Source organism: Melozone crissalis, unplaced genomic scaffold, assembly GCF_028551555.1.
Source record: "Melozone crissalis strain CALT ecotype California unplaced genomic scaffold, PUWL_Pcris_2 ptg000013l_1, whole genome shotgun sequence".
Lineage (NCBI taxonomy): Eukaryota > Metazoa > Chordata > Aves > Passeriformes > Passerellidae > Melozone > Melozone crissalis.
The window spans coordinates 31,944,404-31,959,353 of NW_026535791.1; positions in this window are offsets into that span (position 1 = coordinate 31,944,404).

Below are 14,950 nucleotides of genomic sequence, written 5' to 3' on the forward strand. Positions count from 1 at the left end.
TAATCAATGTATTTTTGTTTAATATTTATTACTTTAATTAGGGCCATTAATAGTAAATATTTATAGAAAAATTAAATTCCATTGACCTTATATTCAACATGACACATGTAGTTAATGCATGTACAATAGAATGGAGTCAGAACCTTCAGAAATATTTTGTTGCTTGTTTTCTGTTGATGGTCTGAAGAATTAAATGCTGGTATGTGAAGTGTTTAATCTGAAACCATAGAAGAATGAATGGGATTTCTTTGCTCAGATGATTTGCATCAAAAAACTCAAAGCCACTGTCAGTATGCTAATCTAAAAGTCTCCACACTAGCAAACCAAACAAGGACTCTATTCAGGCACAGGAAGATACTTTTCCATGGTGTTTGGCTCTCTCTAGTCCTTTTCTAGACAGGGCTTGGGAACAATTAAAGAGGTAGCATTCACTCTATCAAATTGCACAAATAGGATCGTCCTGCTCTTAAGGGAATAAGGTCAATCACAAAGCTGTAAACTATGGCATACTTCCTGTCCTTAGGGAAAGAACCTGACTAGGATTTATTTATATCATAGTTTTATTCCAGATGATGCAATTTCCAGTACATTAATTACTACTGTCTCTGTGTAATGTTTACATTACAACATTTTCGTAACAACCTTTGTAACACATTACAGCAATTAATTTGAAAATAGTTTCCTGGGAAAATCAGCCAGTCAAAGGAGTCTAGAGACCTCTTCAGTTGACAGACATGACTTCTTCAAATTGAGGCAACATGAAAAATTCTCTAGACTCTTTGAATATATTGATTACCTTTTCTTACACTATTACAATTCCTCATTTACATACTCCTACCCGCCCATTCAGTAGCTGAATCCCATCCAAAAGGCTGAAGTGTAAAGGTACCTTTCAGGATATATCAGTCTGTAGTACTGAGATTAGTGTTTATGAGTATTCATCCCACTACAGTTTACTCAAACTAATTTCCACTTCTAATCTCCACAGTTATCATGACGGAGTCCGTTATAGACCATCCAACGAGAAAGACAATATTCTATAATTACAACTCCTCAAACATTGTGATGTTATTCAGGAAGATTCTGGAGTGAAGCACATGGAAAGCTATTTGTTATGTTATGTATAGTTATGTATACATAACTAAGTTATGTATAAAATTATTCATAACTAAGTTATGTACAAAATTATTCACTTACTAACAAATGTTATTTTCTAGAGTACTCTGGCCTGGAAAAGCAAATAAGCACATATGGAAGGAAGAAGCATGCAGGTAACCAATGAGGTGTGGGAAAGACATTCCGTGCTGTCCTTGTGAGCTAGCAGGGCCTCCTGAAGATAAGGAGAAGCCCTATATCTCTCCTGAAGGAACACCAAGGTCATTACCATGGAGACCAGAAGAAGGAGAGAAAGTTGGGAGATGAGAACTCTCACTGGCTCGCAGAGCGACATGGCTCCCTGGCCACCTGCTGGGAAATTTCTTTCTCTTTTATGGCCAATGGGCACTGTATATGTGTTAGATAGGTGTCAATATCTGGAAGAACTATAAAAGCTACGTATTTTAATAAACTTCTCTCTTGCAGCCTTCTGATGGAGTTGTGTATTATTGTACTGTGTCATGCTCTATAGTGACAATAAGGTCTAGGTGAACTGGAGGCTGACTGACAGAAAGACATTTTTAACTCCAAAGAAAGGTATAGCTAATGAATGATATCTTGTAAAATGTTCAGAAATTGGTGCAGTTCTGGAGGAAGCTGAAGAAATCAAATATTGAAATTGCTTCATTCATGTCAAATCCTCCTCTTCCTACTGATGGGAAAAGAATCAGTTTTGAGGCCTATGAGATATACGTGAAATATACTGCATCACATTGTTTAGAGAACAAGCAGGAAAGTGCCACATAAAACTGTAAAACTGACTGACTGCAACACTTAGGGACAAAGTGTGGCTAAAAGGATTTGCATCATGTGTTTATACACTTAAGATTTTTCAGTCACATAGCTCTGTATGTCTAAATCCTATGGATTCTGAACAATTCAGCATTTCATCCTCCTCTTTTTTTCATATAGACCAGGAATGAAAATTTTGCCCAATGAATTACCTATTACAAGAATTGCAAAACCAGTAAAAACTTGCTGTCCCAAAAGGCAAGGTCTTAACATATAAATACATGGGAGCCAATACCTTAATAGGCATTACTGTCTCTGGCAATATAATTTATGGATGAATTTTGGTTTCACAGGGATCCCAGCTGTTATTCTGGGACTGTGGGGGTTTTGCATTTTGTCTTTTTTTTAAAACTAATTTGTGGCATGAGAGAATGATCTGACCAACAAAAGAAATAAACTTTCCAGTCTCTCAGATATCATCTGGACTTGGCAGCAATACAGTAATATTACTTTGAGGTCTGTAATTACTAATATGTTTGAAAAGGTAGGAAATAAGACTTTTCTCTCTAAAGATCAAATGTTTACACTGGAAAGAAAAAACAATAACAGTAATAAAATATTGCTTGACTGAAATGAAAAATATAAAAAGAAACAGAAGAACTTCTTGAGAGACTTCTCAATTATTTCTTAATTTCATGGTATGAAATAGGAGTCTTACAAAAAAAAATCCAACAATTTTGTGAAAAACATACACGTAATTCAATTAAAGAAAGTGCTAAACTTGGGGTTTTTTTGACACTCTACCTTCATACTTCAAAGTTGTGACAAAAAGTATCAGCTCTAAGTTATGTGGAAATAGCTTATTAAAAAGAGTTCTAAGACACTGATATTCTGCACATAAAGTAATTTTATAAGTTTTATCTGAATCAGAAGGAACAATTGCTTTAAAATACTTAATTAAACTTAAAATATTAAGTATTAAAAAAATGCAACTTCTGCACTTCTGTATATGCTTCTGTTTCTTCATCCAAACTTTTAACCAATTACTTTTTGAATATTGACGGACTTCTATCTTTTCTATTCTGCCATGAAACTATAATAGTCAAAGAAGAAAGTCTTTAGCTCTGTCTTTATTCAAGACATTGTGTTGTCTGGAGATGAGGTACCAAAGAAATTGTCTCAGTTTAAAAAAGTCAAAACAGTAAGACATAATAGCTGCATAAGTGAACTCTCTACATCCAGAATGACCTGCATCTGGTTGTCAAGTGCTAATTCCTTCTGCCTCAACATTTGTCCTCCTACCGATACTTGTTCTTTCTTTCAATGTGTTTGTGTTATTATAGGCTGGCTGGCTCTCAGGACACTGTTTGCATCATATTTATTTTCAGAATTGGTTATATGGAAATCAATGCATATAAATCATCATTCAATACACTATTTTGTTATAAATACCAACAATGTTATTTCAGCAGACTTGTTTGTTAGCTCCAAAAAATATATTGCTTTTTGCTTGTTAAAGGTGAGGAACTGTAGGCTTTGGGTACTGAGGTCAAATTTTGCTTCCAGTTAGAAAGGTCTAATAAGATTGAAGGCTGTCGTGTAAAGTCTATGTTACACAATGCTGACTTCAAGTAAAACCAGGTTGTTCATGTTCCCTGAGTATTTAAACCCTGGCCTATCTTCTGAGAATTATAAAAAGTGTAAATTAACACCGGTAATGGTGGGAACCTTAGTCTAGCAGAAAAGTTATGAAATATCTTGCATAAGTACTGTGGCCTATGAGTAAACCATGACAACATAGGCCCACTGACTTTAACCACATAAAGTGAGCTTCATGTTGGGAAAAGAATATTACAAAAATCTCAGCAGAAGCATTTTGACATGCTTTTTCCTCGCCAGTAAATGACAGTTTTTTATCTATCTGATTGTTACTTCTATGCAGATAAAATGTCAATAATATAGTAACATAAATTATAGGTTGTTTAACTATTTACCAATCCTTATCTGAAAATTAAGTTATATATCAATAATAAAAGTCATATTACAACTTATTAGCATGAGGAAAAAATAAACCTCTTGGCATCTTGGTAAAGTAAGATTTCATGATTTCAAGAACTGAAAGAGACCATAACATGAAAGATGACATGTTCAAAACTAATCTTTCAGGAGACATTTTGGAGTATGAAAATTTGGACTATATGAATAAGATTAGGTTAAAGCCACATATTTTATTTTATGGACAATATTGTGAAGACAATCCATATAACATCTGTAAAACCTAGCACAATTCTGAATTCTCCCATATCCTTTAAAATGTCTTGCACTCACTCACCTCTAAACTGAAGTGGAAAGAATAAACCAGAGCTGTAGCCTTGAGTTAGAAAACTCTTTAAAATATTTAGATGTTTGAAACAATGCTCAAGTATTAAATGATGAGAAAATAAGATAGAAGATCTCACTAGTAAAAATAATAAATGCTGGCATTACTACAGAAAGTGGTTTAAATTATCATGCTTCACCTTTCCCAGAGTTCTGTTACAGCTGTAATATCATTTAAGTAGGTGTCAGATGTCAGTGAAGAAACAGAAAATTAAACCTGCTCAGTCTGATTCATAACAGTCAGGTAAGGTTACTTTAAGCGATGCCAGTGAAGGTTCCAATTAATCTAACACTGCACGGGTGCACATTATCAGCACTCACACAACCAGTTACAGCTGACACACAGCTGCTTCTTATAGTCTGTTTCCTATCATGTCTCTTTTACAGCATGCTTGCAGCATGCTTACACTTCAAATATTGCTGTAGATTTTGCATAATAATAATATGAAAAATTTCCAAACTCTAAAGGATCCTGCCTTTATTAGATTTTCTCTTTGTCATCTACAGTGTGGGATGCTTCAGTGAGATACTTAATTCAGAAAAACATGTTCTAGTGTAAAATAGTAAATTGAAGTAAATGAAATAATTTATTATGATTATCGAGAATTCAATAGGTGTTCCTTGATGTGCATTAGAAAAAAATGCACATCATTTGCACAAAAATGCACACACAAAAAATCCAAGCTCTTAGTCACCACAGTCATTTTAATCAACGAAACTAATCTTCTCACTAGAACTGCTTTCTCTATTTGCTTGATCCAATGCTTATTTTAGACAAAGTTCCTGGTGTCCTTAATGATGAAATGCTATATTCTTTCCTGGGTCAACATCAATTTAAAATGTCAGTACATAAAGGAAACTATGTGAAGGAAACTATGTGAAGAAACTGTACTTCTGTACTGTTCTGAAACTACTTCTTACTCTGGTGCTCATATGATATTGGCAGAATAATGATTGGGAAATAAAGCCACACTAACATATCAGCTTAATATGTTCTGAGTACAGAGGGCTGTACCCTCAGTATTAACAAAATAATGAAACAGTCATAAGAGTGGTCACTGTTAAAGGAAGCTGATTTCTGTAACCTTAATGCTCAAGGGATTTCTTCTCTTCCACTTCCTTGCTGCTGTTCCTGTTTGCAGGTCCATCCAGTAGCAAGGTAGAACATGCATGCCAAAGATCCAGCTATACACACTCACAGTATACACACAGCACTTGTGTAGATTATGTGTGCACAATACCCCCAGTTCCACCCTTCCAGCTGAGCAGGATGCAAGCTCATGAGTCGACTTAAACATGTTCTTTGATTTCCTAAATTCATTTCCAAATTTTTGGGATGCTCAAAATCTTCTACCAGACCATAGTAATCCAAGCCTAGACTCTGTTTATACAGGCTCCAGATTGAACCTCAAGTCTTTCCAGACTATTTCTTCCTCCTACTTTACCAGCTGATGTAGGTTGATGATAACTAACAAATCGAACACACAGTATGGAGAGCAATATCCTACTCCAAGTAGGAATATAACAATAATTAAACATGGCAAACTACATTGATCAGGAACAGTGCCTAGCCATAAAAGCATTCATCAGCAGCATATATACATATGTATGGCCCCTTTTATCCTCTCTCCATTTTCACTTAGTTATTCTCCACATCCTCCCAATACATCTTGATCCCTCCTTTTGACTTTTTATCTGAACATCCCAAGTTTGTGTACATTTGCACCAATAAATAAATTTCCTATATTGAATTTTATGAAATCACACAAATAATCACAGATTTCCTTAAGGATCTTAGGAGACCTGTGATCATTTTTTCCCTTGTCTTTCTTGCCAGCTACAAAATTCTGGCTCAACATCTATAAGACTGCAGTTGAGAGGTTGCCTCAAAGGCGCTTCAGTCAGTAAGCTGAGAGCTCTGATCTTTGAAAATATATGTATATTTAAAAAAAAATTCTCAGTAGGTTTCACTTTTCAGTGATTCATTTGAAAAAATCAGGTGATTCATTACCTACTTACTTCTGAATACAGATGAATTGATTTTCCAAGCTAGCAGAAAAATTTTCCACTTAAGCTGTTTTAGAAGTTGTAGTCCTTCCTCAATGTTAGCCTTTCATTCACATCTATTGGAATTTCACAGAGACAGAGGAATTCTCACAGTGATACCCAAATATAAACAGAAAGTAGTGCTCTCTGTAGCGCTTCAAAAACATGGAGCTACTCCTTTGGAGGACATAGTCAGGATTTTCCCTAATAACACTGCTTTATAAAGAATTTGAAGGGTGAGATTCACTTTGAACATGTAGGTGCCTATATCTGGGTATCAAGACGTGCACATCTACAACTATAATCACAATTAAATATATTCTGTCCATTTGCTGTATGGAATCTGTGGAATCCTTGGGGTCCCCTTAAACTCCTACAGTTTGTCTAATAAAAAGCCTTGTAACAAGCCATTGACAATGTTCACGTGGCATTATCCTTACTTGCCAAAATAGAGTCATTCAAGAAGTCGCTAAGGTGTCCCTCCTGGTTTCCAGGTGTGGAGACAGAAAGGAAAGAATCTCTGCTATGTCCTAAGGCTTGTCAAATATCCCTGCACTGAAAGCTTGGGCATCCTGGGTCAGTTCAGAGACCATGGGGTGCCTAAATGAGGCAACTGTATTAACTTTCTCAGGGACTAAATTTAGCAGCCTTAATCACATACTGTAGTGTGGAGTTATTGCTTGTTGTTTATTATGAATGAAGCACAAGATAATAACATTCAGAATTTCATTTGTGTTGCCCAAAGCATTGACATCATAGAAATCATTGCTAAGATTCAGAATGGATTATTTAAATACAGGCTAGGAAAGAAGCTCAGAAACAATAACATATTTTAAAAGTCAAACAATCTAAAAAATAAACAAGTTCTAAAAAAAAGAAGAATGTGAAATTAGTTGTCTATTGAAATAATTGAAAATTGGCATGTATTTCACATATGCACTCATTTTGTGTTTATATAGTCACATTTTTTGTGTATGTGAGAGAGAAAAATTTAGAAAATTTATATTGGAAAAGAACATTTTTTTATTTCAAAGGATTATTATTTTATTTTAAAAGTTTCTGCTTATATACAAAGATGGATAGCGTTGAAAGAGTACAGAGTAGCCTTTGATGAAAAAAAAAAAAAATTTCCCTCAAGAATTTGTCTAAAATAAATTGAACTTTTTATACACTTGAATACAAAATTTGAAATGGATGACCAAACATTGTATTGGGTTAACTGGAAGTGTTTTCTGTCTGTCTTCCTAGCTACTATTTGCTACTGTATCTGAGGTCAGCACTTCATTATCTGCTTAGGAGTCAGTATTCAAGGAATAAATGCAATAATCGAAAGAGAAAAACCTATCATACAAAAGCCAAAAATAAAAAAAAAAGAAAAATTTAGGGTAATAAGAATACAAATTTTGTTCTGGACTTTGAAAATATATTCAACAATAATTATCTCTTTTTTTTTTTTGTCTTTGGTGTTCTACACATCTTTTGCATCATGATCATAATGACTGATGCTTTGATGCTTTTAACTTCATCTGTCCTTCACAAAGTGCAGTGTAGCTATCTATATCCAGGCTTGTAATTTAGATGGCACTTACATTTGATGGCAAAAATATGGTTCTTGTCAGGAATGATTCACCAAACTTATTTTAGTTGTTTATGCAAATACGAAATCAATGTCATTCTGGAAGTTCCCGTTTCTGCCCTTCAACCACATAAGGAGTTTATACACCGAACTGAAATGGTGGCATCTGTTTTTTTAGGCTTCTGAAATCAGACAGAATGAAGTACTTTATCAGGAACAACTTGGCTCCATACTGCTGTAAAGTAGGAATAAACTATTCCTCTATGGTGGGTAAAAAGAGTTGTGTTTTCTGGCAGGGAACGGCTATGAATGAACAAGTTGCACTGCATTCCACAAGATAGGTCTGCATCAAAGGCTTTAACACAGGGCAAGAAAGAGAAAATAACCTGGATTGAAAAAGGAATTACATTTAAAAAAGAAGAATTCAGTTGAGTTTTAAAACGCAAAGAAGCAAGTCAATGCTAAATTGATAAGAATCAATCCATTCTGTTTATAAAATTATTTGCACATGACTATAATGTGGTTCCTGAGATATTATTCAGAGATGGCTAATGGCTGTAAGTGAAAATGAGGTGATAGATCTTTTGAAAAATATTGAAAACATTATTATCTTTGCATAAATTGGATACATATCTGTCCTGGTATGACTTTATGATGCTGAATTGTATCCCCATTCACCTGTTTAGCCAGAAATAAATTTTGCTCCTTTCAAACTAGATCTGAGAGTGAAGGGGGGAAGAAGGAGAAGCAGTGGAATGTCTGAGGCAGATGTATTCAAAAACATAAAGATAAGAGCTTCATCATTCTCTCTAATGGACTGCGTTGTCTGCAGCACTGACAGAGGGAGCGAGCTCTCCTTTGCTTTTTAGTTAGTTTTTGTTTTAGTTAGCTGAGGCAGAGAATCTCCCTGGACTGTGGCTTTTCCTTTAACTGATCAGCCATGCATGCCCTGGACTGAAAACCCAGAAGAACACCGGGAGCTCACACCTGTGGGCCACTGGAGCCTGGGACACGGCATTTTCCAGCTCAGGAGGGACTGATAAGAGAGTGAGAGAGCTGAGCTACACCCCACCGAAAGGACTTTCTGAATTTGCCATCTCTTCAGAACAACAAGAGGTTCCATTGTTTAATATTATTCATTTTTTATTCTTGTGAATACTTTTTTTGTTAAATGAACAGGTTTTTTTCTAGTTTTCCTCCATGGAAATCTTTTCCCAGACCAGCTGGGGCAGAGACCACTTCAATCAGCTTTCTAGAGGGACCCCTTTAGAAATTTCCTCCCAAATTTGCCCTAAACCAGGACAAGATCCAACTTTTTTTTCCCCTGTCTTCCACAACACCTCTTTATCTCCTTATGTCGCTTGATGTAAATTAAGGTTCTTCTGTGTCTACATAAAGGTCCTTTTTCCATGTAGGTTTTCTTCAGTTAACGAGTTCTTTGAGTTGCTTTCCACCTTTTCATAAATACAACTGCAAACACACATGCACAGAGGTGTGCATGCAGACAAAAAACCCCAACCTGTATGGACTCTTTGTTATTTAAATATAGTGACTCCCATATGGTTCTGAACAAGTATTGTTGTATTTTCTAGATGTTTTAAACTACTGTTAGAATTACTTAGTGTTCTTCCACATGATATGAATTTACTTTTGATAAATTGTAATTCAATAAGTAAGCATACCTCAATTATCTTCAATGTTCACATTCACTTAGTTAATCAAATGAATCTTATATATATTTGCTATAAAATGGAATTTAATTGCATGACATCAAGTTTTCAGAATTCATAATAGCAATAAAATAATATCTTTAAACAAGCAGAGTTTTTAAAAAACGCAACAACATTGGCAGAAACCAAAACCATTTTTACAAAAAATATAATTTAAATTGAAAAGACTCACTTAAAATAATTGAGAGGAAGAAATTACCCTCAAGAAATTTTCTGTCCTCAGGGTTATCCACTACAATAAACTGAGCGTCTATGTGCTCAAGCTTCTTGGAATTCTTTAGGTAAATATGAAGGCAGTTTGGCTAAAGATTTAAAGCAAATGCTAAAAAAGGCTTCCTAGGAAGGTAGTCGATTCTCCAAGCCTGCCAGTGTTTAAGAAATGTTTGAACAATGCACTTAAAACCATGCTATACCTTTTGGTCAGCCCTGACCAAAAAGGTCAGGCAGTTGGATGATCATGGCAGATCTCTCCTTGCTGAAATGGTCTATTCTATCTCATTCTAAGGAGATATTTTGTGTTGCATTATTCACAATATAGAAAAATTATCACTAGTGACACCATAAATGCTATGTGTTTTAATTAGAAACATTTTGCTTGCCTTTGAAAAACAACACAAAATACCGAAAAGAAAAAAACTGAGCAGTCTTGCACATTGTTTTTACTGAAGAACTTGAAAGAAAACTGAGATACAAATAGATGCAAATTTTCAAACCAGGCCTGTCATTATTTTCTATCAGACATCTCATTAACTTTGACAATGTGACACGCTGCTGAATACTTAGAAACCTGTTATATTTGACTACCACAGATGTCTCTGTAGGTGTCTGTGAAGAGCACCCATCAAATTGTCTTTGAGTATTGAACAACGTTTAAGATAACACTTTTTTAATTTAAAAAAAATTATTATGCTTATTAATATCAACATTGTATGATTACAAACTGTTGTTTTAGCATGAAGAATCATTCTTCACACCACACAACTGAGTAAATAAGTGTCATTAACTATTTTTCTGATAATGGGTATGTCTGGGCTGTAAAAAACATAGTGAGAAGGGCCCTGAACTCAACTCCACCCTAACTCACTTATGAATATTTAAATTCAGAGGAACTCCTGTCTTTAACACATCCTCTGTTGTTGCAGAAATTGAAAGTAATGTATTCTCAGGTGATCAAAACTCACATCAATCAAAACTTATAGCTCAAGGCAAGTACTTTGAATACGCCACATAACAAAACAGAATTCTTATTTTTTCAGTAACTAATAAATATATATACATATTCAAATTATACCAGACCTGAAGAAAATCACCCCCTCCTAAATATTCAGCAATGGTTATGATATAGAACAAAATTCAACAACTTTTTTTTCTTTTTTATCCTGCTGAGAACTCTCATCAATGTGGTCTCTCTGTGGGCTGTAGTTTCCTTTAGGACAGACCCACCTACTACAGAATTGGTTGTAGGGTGGATATCTGCTCCTCCATGGTTGTCCATGGACTAAGAGCTTCACCATGGTCTTCTCCAAGGGATGGATGTGAATGCCTGCTCTGATGTCTGGAGCACATTTGATTTCCTTCTTTTCTTGCTTTGATGTCTGCTGGGATTTTTCTCACACATCTTTCTTAGACCTCTGTCTCACATACACCACTCAAAATTTCCTTCTACCCTTTTTAAAATGTGGTCTCACAAAAGTGCCACCAGCACTGCTGATAGGCTCAGCTTTTGACAGCAGCAGGTTTATTTTGGAGATGCTTAAATTGGTTCTGTCAGATATGACGGCAGCTCCTGGTGTCTTCTCACAGGAGGCACTTCTGGAGTCATTCTGGAGTCACTGCCCACTACAAAAACCTTACCACAAAAAGCCAATGCAATATTATTTATTGTTATATTTATAATCAACGATTTGAAAAAAAAAACAAACACAAAAGACCTACCTGCACTTCTAAATATTCCATTATGTGATTTCAAACAATTTCTCTATAAAATTTTAATTTGTTATTATCTCTGCGTGAGTCTTGAAGATTGTGATGATGTAGTTTCTTGATCCTGGCTGGATGCCAGGCATCCACCAAAGCTGCTCTATCACTCCTCTCCACAAGTGGATGGGGGAGAAAAAATAAAATTAAAGGTTCATGAGTTGAGGTGAAAACAGGGAGTAATGACTCACTGATTACCATAATGGGCAACAGACTTGGTTCAGAGATACTAATTGTAGTTGTTACTTAATAAAATCAGAGTAGGATAATGAGAAATTAAATAATCTTAAGAACACTTTCCCACCACCCTTCCCTCCTTCTTAGGCACTCTCTTCTCTGCAGCAGCTCAGGGAGATGGAGAATGGGGGTTATGGTCAGTTCACCACACATTGTTCTTGCTGCTGCTCAGGGAGAAGAATCCCTCCCCTGCTCCACTGTGGGGTCCTTCCTGTGGGAGATATTCTTTACAAACTACTCCAACATGAGTCCATCCCACAGGCAACAGTTATCCCTGAACTGCTCCAACATGGATCACTCTTCCACAGGATGCAGTCCTTGAAGCCTGCTCTAGTGTGGGTCCTCCACAGAGTCACAAGTCCTATCAGGGAAACTGCTCCAGACTGAGCTCCTCTCTGTTCGCATCTTCAGGTCCCTGCCAGGACCCTGCTTCACCACAGGCTTCTCACAGGTTCACAGCCTCCTCTCAGCCACTCACCTGCTCCAACGTGGGCTCCTCCACAGACTGCAGGCAGATCCCTGTGTCCCCAGAGCCCTCCATGGGCTGGGGGTGGATCTCTGTGTCCCCAGGGACCTCCATGGGCTGGGGGTGGATCTCTGTGTCCCCAGGGCCCTCCATGGGCTGGGGGTGGATCTCTGTGTCCCCATGGACCTCCATGGGCTGGGGGTGGATCTCTGTGTCCCCATGGACCTCCATGGGCTGGGGGTGGATCTCTGTGTCCCCATGGACCTCCATGGGCTGGGGGTGGATCTCTGTGTCCCCAGGGCCCTCCATGGGCTGGGGGTGGATCTCTGTGTCCCCAGGGCCCTCCATGGGCTGGGGGTGGATTTCTGTGTCCCCAGGGCCCTCCATGGGCTGGGGGTGGATCTCTGTGTCCCCAGGGCCCTCCATGGGCTGGGGGTGGATCTCTGTGTCCCCAGAGCCCTCCATGGGCTGGGGGTGGGTCTTTGTATCCCCAGGGCCCTCCATGGGCTGGGAGTGGATCTCGGTGTCCCCAGGGCCCTCCATGGGCTGGGGGTGGATCTCTGTGTCCCCAGGGACCTCCATGGGCTGCAGGGTCCCAGCTGCCTCACCATGGGCTGGCTGCACCAGCGGCTGCAGGGGAATCTCAGCTCTGGCCCTTGCAGCACCTCCTGCCCCTCATCTACACTGACCTTGGTGTCTGCAGAGTTCTTCCCCTCACACTCTCACCCTACTCTTCTCTGGCGCAGTTACAACTGCACAACACCTTATTTTCCTTCTTAAATATGTTATCACAGTAGTGTTGCCACCATTCCTGATTGGCCCAGCCTTGGCCAGCATCACGTTCATCTTTGGAGCTGTCCGGGATTGGCTCTGTCAGACATGGAGGAAGATTCTGGCAGCTTCCCACAGATGCCACCCCTGTGTCCCCCCACTGTCAAAATCTCGCCACATAAACCCGACACAAATGATAATATTTCAAAACTAATCTTCTTACAGTCTTTCCCAGGGGCCTTATACAATTGGGATACTGGAAGTGTGACAGATCAGGTTCCTGCAGAAGTAGATAAAATGGCTTCCTGAACATTTGAATGATTGTGGAATACTATCTCTTCAATATCCATGAGAAACTGGTACTATTGTAAAATTACTTTCCTTGCTTCAGGTTAGATTGACATCTAATGCATGTGATCTGTGTAAGCCAAATATTTCTGTAAACATAAAAAGAAAAAAAAATCAGTTTCCAGTATTCACCTCACGGATTCTACAAGAGAGGGAAATCAGACAGAAAGTGTTACCAGTGCAAAACATTGGATGTTAAAGATAAAAATTAGGAGTAAGATGTACAAGTAACTCATTCATGCATAGAGATAATAAGAAAACTGACTAAGGTAGAAATGATGCAATTACACATTGTATTTCTTTTCTACAAGTAATAAGACTGAGTAATCTGAATGGTTAAATAATCTATAATTTTATAACTTACTGGATTCCTCAGTAGCAAGCTAAAGATCTTGGGTTAGGTGATTTGGGTATATGATATGCTATAAAACCTTGGATAACTTTCCTTTTGGTTGTTCCACTGTTAAAAACTTACTTAAATTCTGAAGTTATCTTGACAATTACAGTGTAAGAGCTGGGAATATTGGCTTCAGTTTTAGAAAAATTCTCATATTCAGGGAATGCATTCATGTTAGAGCATTTAAAACACATTTTTCTCCATATTAAGAACGGAAAAGAAAGAAAAAAAAAGGTGCTCTGTTATTTCCAGCACTGTTGAAACTGTGGATAGAGCAGCAAAAAGAAATTAAGCTGCTTGGACAATTTCAGTAGATGCCTCATTTGCTGTTTTTCTGGAAAAAGTGATACTTTCACAAACAAAATAGTAGCATAAGAATCTAATATGAAAATTGTTTTTCAGGTTCAAAATCCTAATTTTAAAGAGCTGATGCATTTTTGATACAAAAGTGGAATTCATTCAGACAACAGAGTTTCATAAAACTCTTTCCATGGTATTTCTTTTTCACATTTAAGTCTCAGAACTCTAACAAAGTTAGCTTTCGTTGTGTTGGTTCTTATAAATCACCATTTAACACACGTAGCTCTTCTTTTGCAAAGGCATTTACATACTGCTATTGTGAACTCCTCTCCCAGAGTTCAACTTAAATCTTCATAATTTAAAAAGCCATGACTTTATAAAAGCTTATGAAGTACATGCAAAGCCTTCCAAATATGTTTTTGAAAATTTTCCATTTTAAGCTAGGTCCACTGCCTTGTTTGCACAGTTGAATTGTTCATTTAAGTTAAATGTAAGTGAGTTTAAGGCATTTATCATTTGAAGTTTCACCACAGATATATCTAAATATTAAACAAGATGTCATATGACAGTTTCTGTTGATCCTTTAATATGTCTAAGGAAATAGAACGAGAAAAGGAAAAGTGATAAATTAATTTATCAGAATTTAAAAAAATTATTATAATGCAATGCCAAATAAGAGATGTTTATTTAAAGTGGAAAAGGCTCTGATAGTATGTGAAATGTAAAGTATAGACAGAAGTATGTAAAGAGAAAATAATTATTTGATTAGAGAAGAGGCAGCCACCTGGAGGTTTAAGGGTGCAATGTTGAGACTGACTTGACGTACATGCTAGTTT